The following is a 26,720-nucleotide window of genomic DNA, read 5'->3' on the forward strand; positions in this document are numbered from 1 at the left end:
TTTAACAATAAGAATTTTGATGCCATTCTATAGTCACTTCTATTTTATTTAACAAAAAATGAAATTATATAGGAACGTACAAAATTCCGGACAAAGTACATACGAAGTAATACACTTGTATGATTGTATCATAACTTGTAACTTTGTTAAGTACCAACCAATAATTCTCGTTACAAATGTCAGCATACTGGCTAGCTAATAGTCGTTGAGTAATGATACTCATGACCTGGTGTGAAGAAGCCTTGTTGAAAACTGCTCTTAGGGGTTGTGGCTCCCTTTTTAAAAATAACAAGTAAAACGGACATTTCCTGTGAGTAGTGCACCAAGTATATGAGTATTTTCCATGCAAATTCTTCTATTAATCTGGATTCCTTGTATCAAAAGTAATCAGGCAAAATCTATTTTGACCCAACAGTCAGCAACTCTTGCCAAGAAGCCAACTTCTCCCTGGGTTTATGTTTAAGACTTCCTTGCCTCTTTTCTTCAGAGTCGATCTTTTCCCAGGCATTGAATGGTAGCACTCTGACATTACGACCGTCTAACAATTGGAGAAGCCCCTCCCTTCCTGCTTTTGGTGATCTTGAAACTGATGCAAGTGGCCCACTTTCAAGGTCTTCTGTTATGCTACCAACCTATGTCTTATAGTGTGAATCTCATGGAAAAAAACAGATGAAAAACATGCAGCAACAAAAATAACAAAGCTTTTGCACCACATTAGGAGTTTAAAACATCTACTCTCTCTATACATGAATAAACTTCCTTGTTTCCTTTTGGGTGTCTGACTAAACTTCTCATTTGAAATATTTCTTTTTCTGTAAATTGTTTGCAGTCATTATGGTCTGAAAACCCACATCTTTACTCAACATGCAATCTCATCCTCATCTTATAAGGTCCTTAATTATGGTGAAAAGAAAATGAAAAGTCTATTCATGGACAAATGAAGCACTTGCCGAGAAAATCTAGCATAAACGTTAAGCAGAACCAATGACTCACAGTTTCCTCAGCACAGTAGAGATTTGTTGCTACAATCCCTGTTGGTCCTCTTTTCAACCACCCACAGACATACAAACCCTCTTCCAGCAACAAGCAATCACCCGAAGTATTCTTCAAAACCCGCCCTCTTATGTTTGGAACAATACCTGGAAACAAGAAATAATGAGAAAATTTAAGAGGTGTAGTTTTGTTCCATACAACAACATTACCCTAGTGCTCTTCAAGAACTCCCACAAATTGCGGGATAGGAGCGGTCGGATATACTCAGTCTTACCCTTGTGCTAACACAGAGGTTTTTCCAGAGACCCAAAGTGAACGGTTTGGTTTTGACAACAGGCATGTAGCTACAATATAAGGTTAGTATAGCACTTGTGAGTTGTGAGTCGCTAGTGAACATTATAACCAATCAAAAATTATTTAATATGGGTGAATATCTTAAATGAAAGAAACTGAAAGGCCTTCAAAGGAGATCGCTTAGCAAGACGTTTACTCTTGAATGGTTGTTCAATTCTACAACCCACAAAGGTCAACCAAATGGCATTTAAGAGCAAGTTCAACATCTTTTAAAAAAATGAACAAGATTAGAAACAAGTGCATTTACAAATTATATCTACATCTTTGGTCATACTAAATGCCCTCTGCTTACCTCTGTGTTGGTCGAAAGCTAATCCATCAAGCGCACGGATTTATAGCCAATACTCTTTAGCACCAAGCTGAACAAAAGGCAAAACAATCAGTAATTACAAGTATGCCAGAAGTACAATCAAATAAACTCATAATTATTCTTCCTAAACTCTAATTTTTTTATTTTGTAGGGTTTTTTGTCAGGAAGTACCTAACATTTAGGGTCATTTGCACCAAGTTACCTAACATTTTTTTTTTTGCCAAGAAGTACCTAATATTTATGTTTTGGTTGTTAGCTAGTATCAACTGAATTTTTCCGTCAAAAAAATCAATATTTCGTCTTGACTTGAAGGAAAATAATATGATGTAACCCCAAGTATTGTAATTTCCCTCTTTAATAACTTATTTCAAACTAAATACTCATTAAACATGATCTCCTCTTCTCCAACTCCACCTCCAATCCAACATCCATATCTCCTCTTACTCAACATAACCCAATTTTCTTCTTCACTTTCACCTCCAACAATTTCTTACCCTCCGAATCAACCCAACATCCACCCCCCACAACCACATTACCTCATAATCAACACCACTCCTCCAAAACCTCCAACTTCATCTTCACCTCCATAGTCAACCCATCATCTCCTCCTAATCAACCTAAGTCATGATAGATTGATTGTGGACGGAAGTGGTTGATGATGATTGATTGGTTTTGGGAAGAGGGGGCTACTAATTGGAAGTTAATGACATTGGCTATGGAGAATGGAGATAGGGAGGATGAAAGTGAGTGGATAAGAGAATAGCTTACGTAAATTGGTTTTTGGAGGGAAATGTAGAGAAGAGAGGGAAAAAGGAGGAATGTAACAATTAATTAAAAAGCTCCATTAGTCAAGTGACGGAGTTTGACTTTTTTTAACGTCAAAGTGACTTTGGTACCATGCGACAATCAAAACAATATTAGGTACTTCTGGGCAAAAAAAACATGTTAGGTACCTTGGTGCAAACGACCCTAAATGTTAGGTACTCCCTGACAAAAAAAACCCTATTTTATATGATTAAATTGCAGAAACAAAGTATTCTGGTTCAGTGAAGGAGGGTATAGAAGAAAACAAAAAAACTAGCATTAACTAGATAAATATTGAAGAGAACAAAATCAGTTTGCACGAACAATGAGACAGGAAATTGCTAGAACATCCAATAAACTAAGATACTAACCTATTATAATACTCTCTCCAAGTCTCTCATTTGTTCCCTTTTCTTTTGCACACAAGAATTAAGGAAATGAATATGGACCACACAAAACACACTACCCCAAATGCAATTGAATTTAGACCACACAACCCCATCCAAAAAAGGAAAGACGGAACAAAAGGTGACACGAATGGAAAAGTAAAGAGGGAACAAATGAGAGACTTGGAGGGAGTATGAAGATACAAACTAAGACGGTTGAATGACCACATTGCTTAGTGTTTGTAAACCACAATAATGGACGAATATACAACAAATAATCAAAAGCAGCAATGCACATCTATTTATCCTTCAAGACTCAAATTTGCTTGATTATTAAAAGTGCAGCATGCCACGACAAATTGTGCTTCAGTACTCAGCACCAGCTAGTGGAATTTTACTGTCAGCAGGCTCTCAAAGAATTACTAAACATTGTTAGTCTCTGAAATTCAAAAGTAGGCCTTTGAAAGGAGCAAGAACATCCAATCTTGCTAAATGAAGTAAAAACTAAAAGTGCAGTTAGCTCAAGAAAAGACGTGCAAAACTGAGAAGCAACTATGAAAGCTACAAAAGCATAGGTAGAATAACAAACCAAGGCAAGGATTAAAGGTTCACAAAGTTCATACCCGCATTTAAGATCCTCAAATTGTCCAGTGCCTACCGCAACTTGTTTATCCAAGTCAACTGTAAATTTAAATTGAAAGACATAATCAGAAAAAATAAACTTTAGATACATATAGAGCTTAAAAATAAAATACTTGGGATAAAATCAAGGTTCGCTTCTTTTAAAAGAAAAAAAAAACACATCTCACTTCCCTCCAAAGTAAAAAAAAAAAATGGACATGATTCACATTGCAACATTTGACAGCCAACTAACATCACCATATGTTGATTGCACAAAGTCTAGTAATAAAAGTACTCAGGAAGAAGACCTCAAGTTAGTCATATTACTTTTAACAAATAGGGTGATCATAAACAGGAACCGACCTCAAGTTAGTCATATTACTTTTAACAAATAGGGAACCACCTTTAAGGGCTGTCTTCTCAAAGCGAGCAGCTCTTACATGACCCTGCCTCTCGTCTGAATCCAAAAATCTGTCAGGTCGCCTGAAAAAAACAAAGTGGAGCTCACGTTGACCAGGACTGGGACTTGCAGGCCTTGAACCCGCTGCCTTGCATAGCAACTCATATACCCTTTTCTTTATTCGGTTGTTCTTCATTCTTCCTTTTCAAAGATGAGAAAACAACATAAGCTGTCTGGTCAGAAACAAGTAATAACTAACAAGAGAGTTACTACAGCCAGCATGAAAGCAATATTTGAAAGAATCAGGTTGGCATCAAAGGGTAGTACCTCGTCTATTGGTGTTTTTTTAAGATCAGATTCTTGAATGTTAATGTACACATCCTTAAGCCCTGGACACAGAAATTATTTCATATAAGCCAAGCTAACGTGATATAGGAGAGGGGACGAAGAAAAAATAGGGTGCCTTTCTTAGATAGCTAGACTTCAAACTTCAAGGAAAAGTATATGATGATGCTATGTCGTTTGGTCATAAAGAATTGCGTGGATACACTAGGGAAACTCTTTTTTTCTTTCATGTGGTGAGGAAGTAATTAGTACCAGAAGCAGGCTACGGCCATAACCTTCTACTTGCAAGCAGAAAGTTTCCACCATCCAATAACTGCCAATGAACATCAATATTCAACAAAAAAACTAACAAAAGACGCAAAGTTACCTAATATTTCGCGCAATTCTTTTGCAGTACAGGCAGCTTGTACTGGTCCACGCCTTCCAACCAAATAGACTTTTCTGAGAATATACCGAGACAAGTGAGCAAGAAAGCAACTTGGCGATCCTTTATGCCAGCGGGTAATTCACTAACACACCTTATTGAGCTCCTTTGCAAAGCAGCAAATGCATGAGCAGCAATATCAGTGCTTGCCAGTTCTTCTATAGGCCTTAAAAGTATTCTAGCGACATCAAGTGCTACATTGCTCTGAAAATAATAAAATAATTGCTAAAATGAAACTAGTTCCAAAGACACAGGGGTAGACAAGATACCCTGTTCCAAAACAATAAGTTGAATACCATAACTTACTTTAGCAAAATATATCTAAACTCAACAGAAAATGGGGACTTAGATTGTACACTTGCACTCCTTGTGTCTCATCATAATCTTTCTCCTTTCCATCATAATTTCGCCTTTCCATTTTGGGGCGATCCACAAAAGTTTCCTCTTCCCTTTAGGCAAAATAACCCGTGCCAAAATGAGAAGATTATACTTATCGGTCCTAGTATTTACAACCGACTGCCACTATTATGTTTTTTAAGAAGGCCTTAAATCATCCTAATTCTATTTAACTAAACCTAACTCTAGCCAAAATACAATCATTAGCATATTGTGTGCAACAATACCATTGTTTCGAATCTAAAGAGAGCTTACATATAAAGGAGAAGAAGCTAGGAAAATGTGGCAATGAAAGATAATATTAAATGGAAGTATAGGAAAAGAACATATATAGAAATTGCATAATAGTGCGCCTAACTAGTTGCACCTTATCTAGAGGATGCACCGAGGTGTTTGCTCGTGCCTCATGATACGTGCCTAATGTATAGTCTTTTTAGCCTATTTCAGCACGTATTTCTATGCATTTCGATACTGTTTTTATGGTATTTTGCCCCGAATTGGCTACTTTGGTGTATTTTGTCCTTTTTGTAGGAATGATCGCGAAAGTAGTGGAACCATACTCCTTTTCGTCCTTTTTGCATGCATTTAGAGGAGACGGGATTGCCCCAGAGTAAGATGCTGCATTTGGAAGCATCACGTCACGCACTACGAGGCACTTGGGTGAAGACGTGAGCTGAAATGAAGACATAATCACTCGATCGAACTGTTTGCCAGTCGATCGAGTGGTTTCTACACCCTCTGAAGCTCGATCGAGTAACATTTTACTCGACCACTGAGTTGCACAAAGACCAAGTTCTCGATCGAGTAACCAATTGGTCGATCGAGTGACTTTTGCTGAGAATTTGGTCGATCGAGTGGTTTAATCCACTCGATCGAGTGGTTTTTATGGGCATGGGCTTTTAATTAGTCCGTGTAATGTTTTGTTCCGCAAGCTTTAGTTTCTTTTCTATTTAAACCTATGTTAATTAGGTTAATAGGGACATCTTTTAATCATCTTTTTATCTACCTTTTACTCTAGCTTTCACAGTAGAACTTTACTACGTAACTTTTATTCCTCTTCACTGTTACTTTACTTTGGGGTTATTATTGCTCGGATTCAGTTGTTCTTTACGCCGGATTCGCACTGATTGTAATCCCTTCTCTCCCTTTATTAATAATAATCATTTGTTGCTTTAATTTCTCATTTGTGTTCTTATTTTCCTTTGCCCTAATTTTCATTATTGCGAGTTTTAGTTTATTTATAATGTTCACTGCTGGGAAATTGTCTGCTGTTAGTTTAATCACTGATATGAGTAGCTAAATTCCCTTCATGTTGGGATTAGGGAATCTACGGTAGAAAGATGGCGATTTTGTAGATGAATCAGACGAATTAATTACGAGACTCTGTCACTATAGCAATTTAACTGTAATTCCCGGCCTAGTTGAGTGCACGCTTCTATGTCAACCTTTAATCTGGCTAAAATTAATCCTGGATCGAAAGATTGGACTAAATAGGCCTGCTATAAACAGTAGACTACCCTAATGAGGACGAAAGTTAAGTTAGTGGTATTTTAGGATAGAAAGTGGACCGAAAGGACCTTTTAACATCCATCTCACATTAGTTCGTCTGAGTCATTTACAGCTGAGTTATTGGACTGCCGTAGTGAACCGAAATCCCGACATGTCCCTCTCTTCTTGATAGTTCCAACCGTTTTTATTGCTTTTACTGCTCTTACTTTTATTTCTCTTCCTTTCAAACTTCGTAGTTTAGAACCAATTTCAAACAAACCCCCAATTGTTACCATATGATTAGAAATAGACAGCTATAATTACATTACCTCCCTGTGGATTCGATACTCGACTGCCTCTGCTACATTTTAGTTGAGACCGTTAGGTTTTATCTTTGATAGGGTTGCGATAGCCGTGTCAAATTTTGGCGCCGTTGCCAGGGAGGCAATTGTTCAATTTATTAGTTGTTTAATTTTAGTCCCTTTTCAGTTTAAGGAACACCCGTTCCTTAGACTATTCTTATATCTTGTTTGTAGTTTCCTCTTATGCGCAGGTCACAGGGCGGTGAATTATTGCCTTATAATCCTGAGCTTGAGAAATCTCTGCGCGAGTTGAGGCGAACACAAAGGGTATTGCCGACAGAGGAAGAGCTAAGTACTCTGTCAAGCTTCCACGAGAACGAGCTTTTCGAGGAAGATCCGTCTTCATCTCCAGTCTCCAATTCATCAACTGAGACAGTTACTTCTCCGGACTTTCTACAAATGGCCGAAGAAGCAACCATTGCCGATCATTCGAACCAACGGTGAGGATCTCTATAAGGGATTTGTCTTGCCAGGGGAGGCAAGAAAATTGAACCGAAACCGCTTATATCGGCTTGATCGAGAGAAATCGATTCGGGGAGCTGAATCAAGATGCACAAAGATATGGAGACCTTTATTGATTATCGCTGCTCCATACCCCCTCCATTTGCGCGTGACAATCAGATCGATAAAAGAAACCATGTTTATCTTCTCACTCCGCGATGCTGAAAGGGAGTGGTATAGGGATTTGGATCGAGCTGCTCACGGTATAACTGACTGGAATTCACTGGCTTTAGCATTTTATAAGAAGTACTTTTCTGCATCGAGGACTATCGCCATTAGAGCTCAAATAACAAGTTTTAAACAAGGGCCTGACGAGAACTTCCACGAAGCATGGGTTCGATTTAAGAAGCTAGTGGGAACCATACCGCACCATGGTTTCGAAAAATGGAGCTTGTGCAATCATTTCTATAATGGATTGTATGACGATCAGAGGGCTATTTTGGATGCTGCAACCAATGGCCGATTTGCTGAAAACTTGGGAGCAACTAAGGGGTGGAAGATCATAGATGATTTGGCCATCCATAAGGCTGAATATGGGAACTCGAGAGGAAATCAAAGAAGAGCTGCTGAATCTTCTTATGTCGCTGCACTTGAAGCTCTCACTGCAAGGTTTGACAAGTATGAGTTAGGAGGAGCTTCCAAGGGGGGCATGTACCAGGTTAATGCTGTGACAGACGGTCCTTTCGTCTGTAGAAGATGCGGAGGAGAGGGACATGTCTCAGATCATTGCCCCAGTCCTTTTGACCAATGCGCTGCCTTTCAACATTACAGGCAAAACAACAGTTACTATGAACCGAACGTCCATCCCAATTTGAGGTGGAGCAATCAGAATGTGCTCAATCCCACTGCTCCCCCGAATCAGCAGCCATATATTCCCCCACACAAGAATCAACAGGGCTATCAGAAGCCTCCTTCTTTTAACCCTCCTAATCAAGGTGCGTCATCTCCAAGTGGGGTGAGTGAAATGAGTGAGTTAAAGTCTATGATGCAGTCCATTTCAAAGCAATTACAACAAAAGGACGTGTCATTCAAGGCACTTGAGACTCAAGTTGCCCAACTTGCTGCAAATCAATCCTCGAGAAAGCCGGGTCAATTACCGACTCAAAATGAGAAGAATCCACATGAGACGGTAAATCTGATAAAATTGAGAAGCGGTCTTTCTTATGAGGGACAAGAAGTGCAAAAATCAGACCCTAGGGAAGCCATTATTGATGGTGAACAGTGTACTGTCGAGAAAAAAGGGCTCACGACAAAGGAACTACTCGATCGACTGAAGACTGGTGTTCGATCGAGTAGAATTGAGGATGATATTGGTCGATCGAGTGACTTTTCCACTCGATCGAGTGAACAGGAGGAACAAACTGGTCGATCGAGTAGAATTCTTACTCGATCAAGTGAAGCAGATAATGAGATTGGTCGATCAAGTAGAAACTTTACTCGATCGACTGCTGTTGAAGAAGAAACAGCTCGATCGAGTGAGGAACTTGGTCGATCGAGTGGTATTGATGACGGGAAGCTTATTCGAGAGCCTGCTAGTGCTCGTTTAAGCGAGAAATCACCGGAAAGACCTCGTTCGAGAGGTAAGAAGCGTCCAAAGGATACTGAACTTGCACCGGAAGATACATTGGAAGCGAGAAACAAGGGACTCGAGATACCAATCACGGTTCCCTTCCCGAGGCGGCTACAGAATACCAAAGTTAATCAACAGTTTGGCAAATTCGTCGAACTTTTGAAGAGCTTGGAAGTCGTCTGCGTGCCGTTCATCGAATTGCTGACAAAGGTACCCTCTTATTTAAAGTTTATGAAAGAAATTTTAGCACGTAAGAGGACTATTAATGACAGTGAGACCGTAGCTTTGACTGAGGTGGGGTCAACCCTATTTAAAAATAAGTTACCCCCTAAGCAATCAGACCCGGGTAGTTTTTCGATTCCGTGTCATATCGGTATGCAATTGATTGATAATGCGCTATGCGATTTAGGCGCTAGCGTAAGTGTCAACCTTTGTCTTTGGCTAAGAGACTTGGTTTGACAAAGCTGAGTTGCACCAACATGACTGTCCAGATGGCCGACCGTAGTCTATCACGGCCATTAGGTATAGTAGAAGACGTACCTGTTCAGATCGGGAAGTTCTTTATTCCCGTTGATTTTGTTGTCCTAGACATCCCCGAAGATGCACACACCCCTATTATTTTAGGGAGACCATTTTTGTCCACTGCCCGTGCAGTAATAGACGTCAGGGGGAAGACTTTGACCTTTCAGGTAAGGGATGAGGAGCTGATTTTTCATCAGTCCAAGTTCCGGAGAGCTCCCATGCAAGCCCAGCCTTGTAATGCTCTCTCTTCTATTATTCCTATTATTGACACTCCAAATGAAAGTTTGGAGAATTGTGCCGCTATTGTTGACCCTCCGCCTCAGATTGAGAGCAAAAAGGAGGAAAGTTCGTCTGTTTTCCTTATCGCAGTGCAGGATGAAAGCAAGGATGGGACTGTCAAGGGACATGGTGCAACCATTATCAATCAAATTGGAAGAAAGGATGCCAAAGACGGTGATAGAGGAGCAAAGACGAGGAAAGCTGACGCCTACGTGGATGCAAGCTACTCTCCTCCTCCCGTTTCAAGTGATAATTCATGCTCATGGAAGATGAAGAGGGATCAACGTTCCGAGGTGACGTCCTCGATCTTAAGCCCACGAAGGGGCTACTGAAATTTGATGGGAATTAAACGGGGAAATGCCCTGTGTAACACCTTGTAATAGACAATTTTTGAATTTCTTTTGAATTTGTTTATTTGCGTTTTAATTAGGACAGTTAGTTTAGACAATTTTTAGCATAGACGTAAGTCTATAGACTGTTCTTTTGCGTATTTGGTATTTTGGGAAACTCTTGGATGTGTTTTTATGCAGGTTTGGGGAAGTTTCACGCAATTCAAGGAGGAAAAGACGAAATTCAAGAGCCTACAAGAGGAAAATCCTCGATCGAGTACTTTTTGTACTCGAGTGAAATTATGGTCAATCGAGTAGTTCATGTACTCGATCGAGAACAGCCAAAGGAGCAACTGGTCGATCGAGTGAGTGTTTATCGATCGAGCAATAGGGACATCAAAAGTCCTCGATCGAGTGATTTAAAATCACTCGATCGAGTGAAATGAACAGGACACGGGAGTTTTCTAAACTTAAACTCTTTATTTCCTTTTCTAATTCATTTACACCCCTAATTCCGTCTAACCCTTCCCCTAATTGCGTTTTCAACTCCCCCAAATCCCCATTTTCTTGCCCAAATCACCAAATCCGTCACCTACATTTCATTGCTAGCATATTAATCTTCAAAAGCCCCTTGATTTCCCCTCTATTTGTGTCCATCTTCGCGGTTTAAAAAGGGATTTAGGGTTTGCGGTTTTTCGACTGAAAAATTGTTTGTTTTCGCTTGACTCTTGAGGATTATTTGCATTTGTAGGTCGTTTATCATCAAGTAAGTGTTTCTTCATTCCTCTTGCATTTTAATTTCAATTATTTCGAATTTTATGAGGTAGAAGTAATTTAGGGTTTCGAAAATCCATGTTCAGTCGAAAAATTCGACTTAATTGCCTTTATATGCCCTTAATTAGCTGCTTGATGATCTTATCCCAATTCCTTGCTGTTGTTGCTTGCCTAATTCGAATTTTGCGCGAGATTTCCGCGATTAGGGCTCCTAAGTCGAATTTTTTCGACTGTCAGACGGTCTTTATGCTGCCTTGTTTTGTATAACCTCAGCCCTTCCTTACTTGCTGCTGTTGTTAACTGCCTTTTCCGTCCCCTATCGCCATTACTTGCTGTAAATTGTTGGGAAATCTTGTACTGTGAGTCGGAATTCTAGATCGCTAGGAGTCTTACGTGCTGTCATATGCAGTGTCTCAAGCTAGCCATAGTCTCCATTAGTCTTACATTGTCAATTCATCATCACTCACGTACTTCTATTCGTAATTTCAGAGGAATTGTTGGATTTATCTGCTGGAAGTCGAATTTCTCGACTGATAGGGCCTTTACGTGCTGTCACATGTTGGTTAACGTGTTGCTTTAGCCACGGTTAGCAGCCGTTTTTCTTATCATGCCCTTTTACCATGATGCAGGATGGATACTAGTTCTTTACCTTCCACTAGTTCGTCCTCCAGCCCGTCCGTGAGCGAGTCAGTGGCCCCTGCTGTTGCCACTAGCTCCGCCTTAGCCACCACTGCAGCTTTGGCTAGTGTTTCTACCCCTGCCAGGCCTTTCTCCATGCTGGACAGAGGACTCACGCCTCGTTTCCCGGCGCCTGGTATGCTGCCACCTAGGCCGAGTCAGCCGGCTAGCCAGTTAGCCATTACTTCCAGCTCCTCTGGGGCTGTTGTTACGAGGGAGGACGCTCTTACTCCTTTACCGGAGTTACCCACGGTACGTTTCGCTTCCGCGGATCACCGGACTCGGTTATCCACTTTGCTTCGTTGCCCTCTCTCCTCTACCCGTTTTATTGCACGGACTGACCTAGAGACTTTAGGAATTTATGAGGAGGTCTGTAGTTTGTTGAACGGGACGGGAATGTCGGGTCTGATTACCATGCAGGAAGCTGCTATTCGTATCCCTACATACGAGTTTTTCAGCTCCTATTCTTTTGACACCGACTCTTACGATTCCAACCACTCTAGTCCTTGCATTCACTTCCGACTCCGCAATGAGTCGCACCATTGGACTTTGGCCAGGTTTGGGGAGGTTCTAGGCCTCGTTAGTGACGGCCCCATCGACCCACCTCGGGATATCCGTCAGCAGCTTTGGGCTGCGCTTTCTCACACCCCCTTCCCCACACGGAAGGGAGCCCACGTACACTTACCTGCTCCCCGTTATTTCTTACGACTTATGGGAGAGACCATCTTTGGGCGACCTGAGCCCAATAACGTGACCAACACTGAGCTAGCGATTCTCGCGGGGTACCTCAACATTGACTACGGTACCCCGTTTGTTCTAAACATTGCATATTTGGTAGCTCAAAGATTGAACGGAATTGGGAAGAAGGTCAGGACCTCTGTTGTCTGCGGCGGGCTAGTGACCAGGATAGCCCGCCATCTTTACCCCTCTGAGCCTGGACTTACCGCGCCTCATAAGCAGGCTTACCTTGATTTGGCCGCCATGGTTGACTTCACCTGGTTCCCAAAGGCGAAGGGCGTGAGGACGTGGAAGATTTGTGGTTCCACGTCTGTTACCTTGCCGTGCCCTACCCTTCCTCCACTCTTACCGCTCCCGACTGCTGCTGAGGGAGCGAGGCCACCTCCTCCCACCTACCACCTCACCCTCATCCCTGCTTCTGCCTCTTCCAAGAAGAGGAAGCGGGAGGCCGGAGAACCTTCTGGCTCTCAGACTCAGACCCCAGCTCAGACTGGACCAACACCCACGCCCACACCTTCACTTACCCCTCCTCCTTCTGGTTCGGCCCTGCCGGCCAATTTTGTTTGCCCTCCTGCTTTAGGGGCGCCCGAGGTCATGGACCAAGGGCGTCTGCATGCCTTGCTTCTGGATATGTGCAGGTACATTTCCGAGATGAGACGGGATGAGGCCTTGGCCCTATTCCCGCTCTACGAGTTCCATATCCGAGCACGGCGACTGATTCCAGCAGGGTGGCCGCATCCCTCCTTCTACCAATACCCAGAGGGTGGGTACCCTCCACTCCCTTCTAACTCAGAGGACGAGGCGGAGGAGACACCGGTAGCACGAGAGGTGCGGTTACGGGCTGAGCAGGCGGCACAGCGAGCTGCCAGAGAGGAGGCGAGAGACCCCCCGTTTACACCAGGTGCGGAGGATGTGACTGGAGACGATGAGTAGCTACTGGTCTACTCACTTCCCCAGTTTTCTGGCTGGTTTGGGGAAGTTTGTTTTTGTATGTACCTCTTACTCCTTTTATTTTGTCTCCTTTATTTTATTATTTTTATTTTGTTGGTTGTATATTCCCATCCCCCATTTTTCTGCTGGTGTATGCTGGAGGACAACGAGGGCGTTGTCCGTTTTGGTTTGGGGAGGGTATTGCATCCTTTTGAGTCTGCATCTGCATTTGTTTTGCATTCACGTTTACTTTTCAGCTTGCATTGTTCTTTATTTTCCAAATCCAAAAAAAAAAAAATTAGAAAATTTCAAAAATTCAAAAACATTTCACGTTTATTTTTGCATATAGGTTGAGTCGGAACGGTAGATTCCCGTGATGAAATTGCATTATAACTTGTCATTTTACTTGAGCCTTGCACTTTTATTGATAGTTATTAGCTTTGTTATACGCATAATCTACGAATTTCTGTTTAAATATAAGCTGACTGTTTAGACTTGACCTATAAACTGGCAAACTACTTAAAAATTCTGAGTTTTTAGAGCCATAACTGGTGCCATTTATGACCAGTTCATTAGGAATTTTGAGAGTAGTACTCCTTGCATAGCATGTTCATCTCATTTGCACATTTATGACATTCAATTTCTCATCAAATGCACATATTCGGGTTTGTGGTTGGTGTCACATGCAGGGAGGGTCTTGCAAATTACCCTTTCTTTATATCTTTCACCCATTTAGCTCCACATTAGCCAAAACTTGCCTTTTTGACCCATTGGCTACATTCCAAACTAAGCCTGCCTAGTCGAGCTAGTTAGTATGTTCTTTTGTGGTATGTTTTCCATTGCAATTTGGTCCGTAATTCTTGTTTGGAGTTGGTGTTTGTACTAAGGAAGGAGGAAAGAAAAAAAAAGTATTGAAAAGAAAAAAAGGGGAGAAAGAAAACGTGAAAGAAAGAAAAAAATATATGAAAAACAAAAAGAAAAAAAGCTGGAACGAAAAAAAAAAGAGAAAGAAAAAAATTGTGAAAACAGTTGTGCCCTTTTGTCATAGTTGAGAAGATGTTTGAAGACGTACAATCGAAAAGGGTTGTTTGTTTCAGTCAGTTGTTTCAGACGGTGCTTTTAAAGAGGAAGTTTGTGACCGTCTGACTCCTCCGTTTTATCCCATATTTTTTGAGGAGATTGTGTTGAGTCTAGTGAGTTTTGTGCCAAATGAAGGGCACTTGTACTTAGTTTTTCAGTCAGTTGAGATCCGGATGGTTTCATTATGGTCCTGTTAGGAACTAGCTTGACGCTTTTACCTCCATATTTCCATAACTTGTTTTGCCTTTTCTCACCTGAACCTCACTATTCCCATATTATTTGTGAACCCTCGGCTGTGACGGACATTATCGGTTGGAATTTGTGCATTAGTACTTGAATTGTCTTTCATTTTTGTTGCATGCATGCTATGTAGGTCGCAGTTAGGTGAGTGACTGTCTTTTCTTCTCTCTTTTACATACTACATTTGCCCTTTGCTTCATGAGAGAAGAGTGACCACGTGAGAGTCCAGTTTTGTTGGTCTTGCAAGGTCGATAGGTCACTTTATTTTCGAACGACTTATAATTCGTTTGCGTATTGATCGCTTGGCTTTAATCGTTGATTTTTGTTGCATTAAATTGGTTCAAGTAGACAAGTTAAGCTAGCTCTGAGTTATCATTTCCGTTCCATTAGTTTAGTTTTGAGTTTACTCGAGGGCGAGTAAAGGTTTGGTTTGGGAGATTTGATACGTGCCTAATGTATAGTCTTTTTAGCCTATTTCAAAGACGTATTTCTATGCATTTCGAAATCTTTTTTATGGTATTTTGCCCCGAATTGGCTACGTTGGTGTATTTTGTCCTTTTTGTAGGAATGATCGCGAAAGTAGTGGAACCATACTCCTTTTCGTCCTTTTTGCATGCATTTAGAGGAGACGGGATTGCCCTGCAGTAAGATCGCATTTGGAAGCATCACGGCACGCACTACGAGGCATTTGGGTGAAGACGTGCGCTGAAATGAAGACATAATCACTCGATCGAACTGTTTGCCAGTCGATCGAGTGGTTTCTACACCCTCTGAAGCTCGATCGAGTAACATTTTACTCGACCACTGAGCTGCACAAAGACCAAGTTCTCGATCGAGTAACCAATTGGTCGATCGAGTGACTTTTGCTGAGAATTTGGTCGATCGAGTGGTTTAATCCACTCGATCGAGTGGTTTTTATGGGCATGGGCTTTTAATTAGTCCGTGTAATGTTTTGTTCCGCAAGCTTTAGTTTCTTTTCTATTTAAACCTATGTTAATTAGGTTAATAGGGACATCTTTTAATCATCTTTTTATCTACCTTTTACTCTAGCTTTCACAGTAGAACTTTACTACGTAACTTTTATTCCTCTTCACTGTTACTTTACTTTGGGGTTATTATTGCTCGGATTCAGTTGTTCTTTATGCCGGATTCGCACTGATTGTAATCCCTTCTCTCCCTTTATTAATAATAATCATTTGTTGCTTTAATTTCTCATTTGTGTTCTTATTTTCCTTTGCCCTAATTTTCATTATTGCGAGTTTTAGTTTATTTATAATGTTCACTGCTGGGAAATTATCTTCTGTTAGTTTAATCACTGATATGAGTAGCTAAATTCCCTTCATGTTGGGATTAGGGAATCTACGGTAGAAAGATGACGATTTTGTAGATGAATCAGACGAATTAATTACGAGACTCTGTCACTATAGCAATTTAACTGTAATTCCCGACCTAGTTGAGTGCACGCTTCTATGTCAACCTTTAATCTGGCTAAAATTAATCCTGGATCGAAATATTGGACTAAATAGGCCTGCTATAAACAGTAGACTACCCTAATGAGGACGAAAGTTAAGTTAGTGGTATTTTAGTATAGAAAGTGGACCGAAAAGACCTTTTAACATCCATCTCACATTAGTTCGTCTGAGTCATTTACAGCTGAGTTATTGGACTGTCGTAGTGAACCGAAATCCCGACATGTCCCTCTCTTCTTGATAGTTCCAACCGTTTTTATTGCTTTTACTGCTCTTACTTTTATTTCTCTTCCTTTCAAACTTCGTAGTTTAGAACCAATTTCAAACAAACCCCCAATTGTTACCATAGGATTAGAAATAGACATCTATAATTACATTACCTCCCTGTGGATTCGATACTCGACTGCCTCTGCTACATTTTAGTTGAGACCGTTAGGTTTTATCTTTGATAGGGTTGCGATAGCCGTGTCACCTCACTGAGCCTTGGGCTTAAGGGCGCTAAGAGCATCCGCAAAGGTGGGGAGGTGCCTCCTCATATGTCCTCTCTCTCCTCAAATGGGGAGCCTCATAATTGCACACACTTCCCCTTAATTAGAGGCTCCACCATTTGTAGAGGAGGTCCCTAAAAAAAATAAGGATAATTTGTGTTCTTTTGGGGAGGTTCCCATATATTTGGGTGTGTGTTGGAGAACCCCATTGTTGCATAGATGTAGATATGAATTGGAGAGGGTAAATGGAAAAGTTAGTGGAAAATTAGGTGGACGAATAAGAAAATGAAAGAGAAAATATGGGGAGCCTCACCTTTGCGGATGCTCTAAGCATGCTTTTGTAAACCTAAGGTTAGATTGTAAGACAAATCTTACCTATGTCTAAAGTTAGGCCGGGAGGAATCTGAATGTATAAGCTATGTAGAGTAGATTGGCTAAGGATGACACATTTTAATAGTAAAACAAAGATACTACAAAAGTTGCAGATGAAGGTGGAATTAAAATGCAAGGTACTAGGTAAACCGGTATTATAGAGCATATTTATGAGAGCCAATGTAATCTGGCATTGTAAAAGAAACATGGGCCAATGTTCATAGTAAAAGAAGTGTCAAAGGAACGGCTAACTCATTTTAAGTATTAGGTTAGGGCAAACAGTAGTTCATGCCTTCATGGTGGGATGGTTTTTGACAACCTCACACACGGTTAAGAAAAATGAATTTCCGCTTTCACTAACAAGTTATAGTAATTATTCCCAATTCATACGAGCAATAATCATCAATAACTAGACAATTAAATCGATCCTTGCCTCAGCCTCAAAGATAGAAAACAAACAGAAAAAAATAAAAAGACACGTGTGATTAAAACTCCTGGTCACATATCTTTTACCACGTATAAGAGGGAAGGAAATGAATACCAAGTCACTTGAAAATAAGCAGCATCAAGTGTACTAGGCATTAATTCACCATAATAGATGATTTCAAAACCATAGCAAGAGACCCTTGCAAGCAATAAAGTTAAAAGTACACTTCTTTACGCATGTAATGGTGTATATGTTTGTATGTTTACTCGGAAAATGAGTCTTGAATTTAAATCCAGAAACTTTCAATAAACGCAGATTGACTAGAAGTTTTCTTCATTATAATATAAACAGATGGCTAAGCTCAATCTACTTACCTGCCCAAGCACAACAGCTGTATCTGTACTTTGCAAGTCAGGAGCCAAGTTCCTGCAATCTGGATGTCCATTATACCACCATACAAACTCCCTAGTGAATATATCCCTTCCAAATCCTACTGTAAACAACCCACAAAACGAAAACAGAGTAAATTTAAAGATCTCATACTGAAGCAAGAACACTGATAGACATGCAGAAACTCAAAAATGAGATTTCACAGTCATTTCAAACTTACCTCTCCAGGAATACCAAGAACTCGGTCACTTTCAGCACCATATGCAAGCACTACCTATCAAAAGAAAACATGCAATTTAACCTTATGAAAAAAATTATAACAAGTGCACTCAGCATTGTAGGACTGCACAACGTAGCTAAAAGCTCACCACGTGATACAATTCTCGAAGCTCCTTTAGCGACACAGATGACCCAAGATTCACGTTTCTAAGGAACATACAGCGCTCATTTTGTGCAACCCTAGTAAACTGATTCACCACAATCTGTTGCAAGCTTTCCGGTAAATAAGCAATTCAGAAAACTAAACCACTTAGACTAATATGCTACCATTTGCCACAACTTTAAAATGCAAATATCTACAAACTGAAAATAATAAAAACGTTAAAAATTCACTTGGCTCAAACACCCGCTCAAGTAAACTAATTGAGCAACCGAATTGCTAAAATTACCATTCAAATCCACTGTCCAAAATACTCCCTTCGTTTCAATTTTATTGTCCTTCTTTGTATTTTGGAACAATAAAAAGTGATGAACTACTTAGTCTATGCCTTGAATTAGAGAGAGTTGAGACACCATTATTACGGTAGAGATCGTGGTATTCATTATCTAGGGGAATTATTAGATGCCCGTCTTTTTTCCTTACTAAATTAAGCAACGGAACAATAATTTAGAGATAACTTTTTAAAGGGGGAAAGGGGACAAATAAAAATGGGATGGAGGGAGTAAGAAAAAAGGGATTGATGAAAACCTTAGTTTCAGGATGATCAGGAGCGACATCGGATCGAACTAAACCAAAAGGCGTGGGCAATCGATCCAAAATGTCAACTTGAGCTGTTTGATGAGCTTTGAGCATCTAAAACATTCCACCAAAATTCAATGTCAAAACAAAATCAATTCACATTTTATGGAATTCCAAATTTCCAATAGAAAATATATCAATAAATAGGAATGGAATGAACCTTATCAGCGGTATAAAATCCGGCAGACAGATCGACGATACAGACACGCAAAGGATTGGAGGAGAGTGAAGAGAAAGTTCTGCAAATCCATGCTCTTGATCGAAATATTGCCATTTGTGGTTGTTAAAAGTGACTATTAACAGGCGGGGGCAGATCCAGGATTTGAGTAAAGGGGTGGCAGTAAGGAAACATATTTCATAAATCACTACAAGAAATAAGCGATTTAAGCTTTAAAAGCAGCCGCAAATGCGTTTTTGGTACTCCTTTTCAACTTTTGAGACCGCCTATGGCCAGTCCCAAAAACTGGTCACAAATTGCACTGTTTGGGACTGATTTATCGCGGTCGCAAATTTGAGACCACCTTAACTCGGTCAGAAAATGGGAAGTCGGTCCCAAATTTGACGGCAGTCTCAAAATGGGTTATACGGTCCCAAAATCTAGATTTTTGAAGCATTAGTTCTACTATTGTTTACCTTCCCATTTATTTAAACTAACTTACACATACACCAAATACCCATATTATTAAACAAATAACCGGGAGGCCACCAAATGCAACCACCAGAAAGAGAGAAAGCCTCCACACCAAAGAAAATCGGATATTCAAATAAGTTTCCTAAATAACCGAAATTAATTTCTAATTAAGTGAGTGATTTAGGGTTTGAGAAAAAAATGAGATAATTAAGCAATTATTCAATCTAAACACCACAAATCTACAATTGCACAAATAGATTAACAAACTAACAATAACAAATTAACAAGTCTTATAGCATAACTTAATAATCGAATTTTATTTAAGTAAAAATAAAGCTTGAAATTTGGGGAAAAATTACTAAGTTACCTTGGAGAATGAAGAGAGGTCGGCAGACTGCCGGTACGGCGGACGCCGGCGAGGATGAATATCGGCTAAGGCACGCCGGCGGCGAGGAGGAGGCTTACGGTAGGGTGGCAAGTGGAGTGGTGGTAAGGTTTTATTCTGTTTTATTTTTGCGTAGTCCTCTCTCTTTCCCTATGTCGCGTTTCCTTCTTTTTCCTTCATTTTTTTTTTTTCTGGGTCATGTGGTGGCACGTGCCCTCACGCCAAATCCCGCCACTGGACACAGGTGACGGAGATTAATCAACAGCAATGAATTTTCACGTAGATGCTCGACTCATTTAAGATAGGATTCTCACTCGTTGAGACTCGGGCATCCACAACAACAAGTTTTTGTTGTTTTTCGTGGGCCATCAACCTATTTACATCAATATGATATTTTATTCAAAGGACTAGCTAAATCCCGCACATAATTTTACTAAATCCCGCACATTTTTTCGTCTTATTCCGAGTTTACCCCTCTCATTTCTTAACCTAATTACTCATCTCTCACCAATGGAGGAATCAAAACCCCCCCAAAAAAAACCAACACCCAACAACGAACAACCCCTCTCCCACCCCTACCACCGCCGACCACCCCTCACTGCCACATCCCCGCACCGATATCCCCTTCCCGCCCCCATAACCGCGCTCACTGCGCCATGTTCGTTGCCTCGACTAAGCCGCAATCACCATTCGATCCAATCTTCAGCCGCGACAAAGGTGTTAGATTGACGGCGGGGCTGGGATGTAGTTGACGGCGAGGGGGAGAGGTCGGTGCGAGAGCAGGCGGTCGATGCTGGTGGAGGTTGATTAGGGTTGCGGGAAGGCTGACTGCCGGGGTTGGGTGGGTGTTTTTTTTTTTTTTTGTTAAATAAAGGGCAATGATGGAAAAAAGTAGCAAAATGTGTTGGATTGAGTAAAATGGCGCGTTGGATTTAGCAATTGCGTTATTCAAAAACTTTCTACAACAATAAAGAAAGTTTTAATGACCTCCCAGACTCCCACCACATCTTTTCTTCTCTCCTAAATCACATAAAAAGACAATAAAATCATTCACAATAACAAAAAATCAATTATATATATATATATATATATATATATATATATATATATATATATATATATATATATATATATATATATAGATATATATATATATATAGAGAGAGAGAGAGAGAGAGAGAGAGAGAGGAGTTCTAATGAGTCCTCCTTCCCAATTGAGTCCATAAGTTCTTCTAAGGGCCATTGGATGGACTCATTGGATGGTTGAGATGAATTTGATTAAGGGCTATTAAAAAGAAAAGGAAAAAAATGTGGATGGTTGGATTGAGATGGGTGGTTGAGATTGAAAATTACCAAAAAAAATTACCACTAATCAAATTTCTATACACTAATTAATTTTTCTCTCTCTCTAGCCCCTAATTAATCGTTTTGAGTTTGATTTGAAGTGTAAATGTCTTTGTTGTATGAGTTTTACAAGTGTAAATGTGACGGAAATTTTGAATTTATATAATTTTAATATTTTACAAGTGTAAATGTGATGTTTTAAGAGTGTAAATGTAACATTTTAAGAGTGTAAATTTGTTTTTTTGTGACGGAAATTTTGAATTTATATAATTTTAACATTTTACAAGTGTAAATGTGATGTTTTACGAGTGTAAATGTAACATTTTAAGAGTGTAAATTTGTTTTTTTGTGACGGAAATTTTGAATTTATATAATTTTAACATTTTACAAGTGTAAATGTGATGTTTTACGAGTGTAAATGTAACATTTTAAGAGTGTAAATTTGATTTTTTGTGACGGAAATTTTGAATTTATATAATTTTAACATTTTACAAGTGTAAATGTGATGTTTTACGAGTGTAAATGTAACATTTTAAGAGTGTAAATTTGTTTTTTTGTGACGGAAATTTTTAATTTATATAATTATAACATATTATAAGTGTAAATTTGATGTTTTACTAGTGTAAATGTAACATTTTAAGAGTGTAAATTTGATTTTTTGTGACGGAAATTTTGAATTTATATAATTTTAACATTTTACAAGTGTAAATGTGATGGTTTCCGAGTGTAAATGTAACATTTTAAGAGTGTAAATTTTATTTTTTGTGGCGGAAATTTTGAATTTATATAATTTTAACATTTACAAGTGTAAATGTGATGTTTTCCGAGTGTAAATGCAGTATTTTAAGTGTAAATTTGAAGGTTTAAGAGTGTAAATTTGGTCCTTTGAGTGTGACTTTAGTCATTTATAAGTGTAACTTTGGTCCTTTATGAGTAAAATTTTAGTCCGACAACCAGAAAACACCACCACCGTCGTCCTCCACCACCAACTCATATCCACAAAAATATATCAGTGCAAATCTATATATATTTAACAAGTGTAAATGTACAAATATATGAGTGTAAATGTAAAGAAATATGAGTGTAAATGTAAAAATTATGAGTGTAATGTAAAGAAGTACGAGTGTAAATGTAAAGAAATATGAGTGTAAATCTGAAAAATGCGTGTAAATGTAAAGAAATATAAGTGTAAATGTAAAAAAATACGAGTGTAAATGTGAGGAAATATGAGTATAATAAATATATTTATTAGATCTAAATATATAAAAAACTTGTGAGGAAATACAAGTGTAAATTTAAAGAAATATGAGTGTAAATGTGAGGAAATACAAGTGTAAATGTAAGTAAGTACAAGTGTAAATGTTAAGAAGTGTAGATCTGGAAAAAAATTTAAATACAAGATTTGGAAGAATATCAAGCAAGACATATTTAATATAGAGTAGTAAAATAAACAAGACTATAATTTAAATACTCCCAACAATATTTGAAAAAAAAAAGAAAAAATAAAAAAACCAGAAATGAAACAAAAAAAATATAATAACAAAACGAGATTTGAAAGATAAAGGAAATCTGGAAAAAAAAAAAAAAAAAAAAAAAAACACAAAACAGCGACAAACAACACACCACACCAAACCCAAAAAAAATGAAATAGGAAAATAAAAACAAAACAAAACTTCAACAACACCGACATAACCACTACAAGATAAAAAAATCTAAAAAACACAAACAAAAAATCTGAAAACTACCAATAACCACTACATCGATCATTCTCCACGACATTAGATCTGAAAAACACAAACAACACTAAATGGGATGAAGAAATCGATCATTCTCCACGCGGGTCTGGTTTCAAAATCTCGTTTTTTTGGGTGAGTTCTTCTCAGATCTCGTTTTTTTTGTAATGGTATTGTTGGCGGTGGTGGTGCGGCAAAGGTGGGAGAGGAGGGAGTGGTAGTTGTTGTTTGCGTGAGTTGGTGCCGGGAGTGCGGTGGTCAGAGGTGCGTCGTGGGGGTGGTTGCGTCGGAGTGGTGGGTGGTGTGTAAATAAATCTAGTTTTTTTTTTGGTTGTGGGATAGTGGTGGTGATTGGTTGGTGGCGGTGGGCTCAGATCTAGTGAGGAGGGTGATGGTGGCCCTGTGTAGGTGGTGTGTGCGCCTTGGGGTGAAGGGAGGTGGGTGTCGATGGTAGGTGTTGTAGGGCAGCGGGGTGGTGGTGGTTGTCGAGGTGTGGGGCTGTGGGGCTGCGACAATGGTAGTGGGGCTGTGTGGACAGTGTGGTGGATGGTCGTCGGAGGGACGGGAGGGAGGTCGGAGTGGGGTGGTGTTGGCGGACAGGTCAGGGTACGGTGGGGTAGTCGTTGGGGGTGAGGATGAGAGGAGAGAATTTTTTTATTTTTTTATTTTTTGAATTTTTTTGTTTTTGGAATTGTTTTGGTTTCTGAGGGATTTTTTTAGAGAGATGAGAGAAATGAAATTTGTGTGATAGGAGAGAGAAGTGAGTGGAAAAAGAAGGCTTATATAGTGAAATTAGAGGGTTGATTAGTGTGGTAGTGAGGGAAAGTGATTAATTATCATCAATCCCCTCTATTTAGCATTAATCCCCCTTTTTTCCCCTTCAATCTCAACCTCTCATCTCATCTTTTCAATGGTCCTAAAGAGGACTTATGGACTCAATGAAAAAGGGTGGACTCACTTGATCCTCTCTCTCTCTCTCTCTCTCTCTCTCTATATATATATATATATATATATATATATATATATATATATATATATATATATATATATATATATATATATATATATATATATATATATATATATATAATCGGATCCCGCGAACTAAATTACGGTGCGAACCGCATTTAACTCACTCAATCACCCAAATCAAGCAAATAATAAAAGACCAAAATTAGTTTCTCGGCCCAAAATAAGGTAAACCCACACCTAACTTTTTAAGTCACATTCCAATTTCCATATTTATCTACTCCCTTCCCTGGTAACACACTCTCGCCGGCGGCCACCGGAGCTCCGGCCGCATTTAATCGCCACAATTAATGAGAACGACGACTCACCACACATGATGCCATCTTTTCGTATCCCACCCTCCTCCACCACAACCTCCTTTACTCGCCTCCGACGGCGGTATTGCTGGCTTCACCGCCACCGACGACCTCCGACGAAATACACTTCCCCCATTAACCCCATTTTACATTATACCCTATTTCTATTTTATTTTTTGTTATATTTATTAAAAATAAATTTGATTGAAAAATTCCAGATTTAGGAATTTATAATCAAAAAATGCGGTCGGGTGATGGTGTAAAATAGTGATATGGTGAATGGTGAGACCGAGTACCGATGCCAGAGTAGTGCGTCGTTTGCGGTGTTGACGACACCGGTTGTGTGAGGTGGTGAATACTGGGTGATGTGGGAGTGGGACGGAAGAGCGTGTATCACCAGATCGTCGCTGGAGCGTGTCAGCCTATGTCGGTTGTCGGGATGTGGGAGCATTAAGAAGTGTATCTGGAAGCATTAAGAGGTGTATCTGGAAGTATTAAGAAGTGTATCTGGGTAGTTCGTTACCCGGATAGCTGGACGGTGACGGCTGGTGATGGTCATCGTAAGAAGTGATGGTTGGAGGTGGGTGCATAAAGTAAAGCCCATGCATACACAACCTACTGTTTCGAGATACACAAATAGACGTGTGTATCCGGAAGTACTGTCTTGTGTATCCGGAAGTATGAACTTGTGTATCCGAAAGTATGAACTTGTGTATCCGGAACTACTATCTTCGTTGTACGAACTCACTAAGAATTTAAAAATATACAGGTGAACATATGGTTTCTAAGGCTAATAAAAAAATGTATAGGTGAACATATGGTTTCTAATGCTAATAAGCTTGACCGAGGATGATTTGGCACTGTTTATGACGTATGTCACATGAAATTACCGGGAAGGTCTAATTGTGATTATATTTAATTCCGCCGTTGTTGCGGCTTAGTTGACTTATATCTATGACATTTGCAAGGTTTACTTTTCAGTGGGAGGTAGCAGTGGAAAGGGCTTGCTAAGAATTCTGGGCAAGGCGAACTTGAATTCAAAAATGAGCTTCAAAGATACATGAACTCAGTCGCTGGGTTTCGATCTATGAATTTGTTCCAAACAGTAACCTTGGATCACTTCTTATTTGGTATGTTTGTACAATGTTGGAACTGTCACATGAGCATTTTGTATTGTGATCACTCTTAATCTTCATCTCTTATGTAAGCATTATTGTAAACCCACTCGTTATAAATCCCAATACTCGAAAAAAGCTCTTTTAGGGGTTCTGGTACGTTTCTTGGTGAAACAGACTTTGTATAAAATTGCAGATCACCTTACAAAATGCTCTTTGTCCAGATTAAATAAAAAAAAATGTACAGATGAGCTTTTTATTTCCGAATCTTTGTGGTGCTTCATTTTTCGGCAAAGACGGATTGCGGTGGTGCGACCTTTTCGAGGGCAGTGGGGATTGCGGTGGTGCGTCATTGTTGGTGGTAGGGGGAGTGGTAATGTATGCCAATTGGATGACGATAGGGCTTAGGCGTGGTGTTAGTTTAGGAATTCGTGGTGGTGGCGACAATGAGTGATAGTAATTCAGTTTTTGTGGTGGATGCACAATATATGATACACATATCAATAGTCCCAGATACATATACCAATACTCTAGATACATAAATCAATTTGTGTATTCGGGAGTATTGATATGTGTATCTAGAGTGGTTGTGAGGGCAGCGTTGGTGTGGTGGTCACGGAATGGGATTACCTGTGAACTATTGAGGAATGGGTGAGATTGCTTCTTGATTCACTGGACAAAACAAGGCAAAGTCGAATCGTAACAATACTATGGAACATATATGGAATGAGTTGAATAATGCAATGCTTCATGGGAGTCAACCAAACTTAGCGAAGGGAACATATTGCTGTTACTCGTGATCATACAGGGAACGTTGGACGTGCTGGAGTGCAACAAGTGAAGTATCGATGGGCGCTTGATATTGCGAAGGCAAATGCAGCGGTGTTTGGAGTAAGAATGGCGATATCTGATGTTGGAGGATATCTTTGTTTGAAAATGTTAACAATTCAATTTGTCTTATTACTTAATACTTCAATATGCCTACCAATCATTAATTTATGACTGCTTTAGTTTCTAACAAATTGTTAATAATTTTCAACGAAGAACCCATGAAGACGGAAAGCATAAGAAGATAAAAGGAAAATCAATTACACAACCAAGGAAAATCAAAAGTTCAGATTTTACAAACCCTAATTTTTCCGAATATACTTATTTTTTCGCTTTATCACAAAATTACATTAAAAATGGACAGCAATTTAAAAGATCTAAAATTACAATTGAACTAACCTCGTTTTGTAGTGATCTTAGATCGAATTAATGGCTGCAGTGGTGTTGGTCAATGAAAGAGGAAACGAATAGCGGAAGTGGTGAAGAGAGAGAGAAAGCAATGGTGGCGGTGACTTTCAACGGTGATCGGCCGACATCGTCAAATGGTTGGGTATGCGGGAGCTTGAGGAGAGAGGACGGAGTTCTGGTAGCGTGAAAATGAAACACCATCATATGAGCAGCGCATGATTAAGGTAGTACGGGTGCAGATTTGTGGATTTTAAGTTAGTTCC

General features: G+C 39.6%; 1 pseudogene; it reads right to left on the reverse strand.

Annotated features, from left to right (window-relative positions):
• On the reverse strand, positions 1–26,720 carry LOC141592321 (NADPH:adrenodoxin oxidoreductase, mitochondrial-like; annotated as a pseudogene).

This window comes from Silene latifolia, chromosome 7 (genome assembly GCF_048544455.1).
Source record: "Silene latifolia isolate original U9 population chromosome 7, ASM4854445v1, whole genome shotgun sequence".
NCBI lineage: Eukaryota > Viridiplantae > Streptophyta > Magnoliopsida > Caryophyllales > Caryophyllaceae > Silene > Silene latifolia.